Source organism: Octopus bimaculoides, chromosome 9 (genome assembly GCF_001194135.2).
Source record: "Octopus bimaculoides isolate UCB-OBI-ISO-001 chromosome 9, ASM119413v2, whole genome shotgun sequence".
Classification (NCBI taxonomy): domain Eukaryota; kingdom Metazoa; phylum Mollusca; class Cephalopoda; order Octopoda; family Octopodidae; genus Octopus; species Octopus bimaculoides.
Genome location: NC_068989.1, coordinates 18,446,488 through 18,447,535, shown reverse-complemented (window position 1 = coordinate 18,447,535; position 1,048 = coordinate 18,446,488).

The following is a 1,048-nucleotide window of genomic DNA, read 5'->3' as shown; positions in this document are numbered from 1 at the left end:
CCTTCCTCTTCTAATCTTCCTCCTCCTCCTCCTCCTACAACTTTCCTTCTCCTCCAACTTTCCTCCTCCTCCAACCTCCCTCCTCTTCCAGTCTTCCTCCTCCTCCTGCTCCTCCGCCAACCTTTCTCCTGCTGCTGCTGCTGCACCTCCGCTTCCTTTAACCTTACTTCCCTTCTTCTTCTTCTTCTTCTTCTTCTTCTTCTTCTTCTTCTTCTTCTTCTTCTTCTTCTTCTTCTTCTTCCCCCTCTCTCTTAGTATACCTTTTTCTGTCTCTTTCTTCGTTCTCACGCTCCTGTTTTAGAATTCCAAACGAAGACAGAAACTATGATGGCGATGTGACAACTTTAAACGACACAGTAAAGTTTAAAAATTATTTGGAATCCAACAAATTTCAGCAGCGAATAGGGTCTTCTAGGTCGAAATATCAATTATATTATATACAGACAATTTATTGTGAAAAGCGAGTGAAATAAATTGCAAATTGTTTCATACAAATCCACACTGTATTTGTAAGTCTTTATACGCATACATAGAGACATTCTTACACATGCGTATGTGCGAAAATGTGTAATTATTGCCTCATAGTGGTGTGAATTGCAAAACACAACAAAGACAAACAAAGGTAGTCAATATTGTTAGGTAGAATGGAATAGCATTTATTTAACAGCTGAGTCAATGCGAGAAGTTTCGCTGAGTTTTTTTGGCTCCCATTTCTGAGCCAACCGAAAACAGCGAGAACGAAAAGCTCCGAGTGGCGACATACGCAGACTATGATTTGAATAAATTCTATATGCGGTCTACCCCACATGCATACACACATATACATACATGCACATATACCTACATGCACGTATTACACATATTTACAAACATACTTACATACACACTCTCGGGTGTGTGTGTGTGTGTGTGTGTGTGTATATATATATATATATATATATATAGACACCCACATAAACGCACATATGCAAGTGTGGATGAATGTGAGAAACATTACACAACGAGTATATGATACACACACAGAAAACTACAGAGAGAGGGAGAGAGA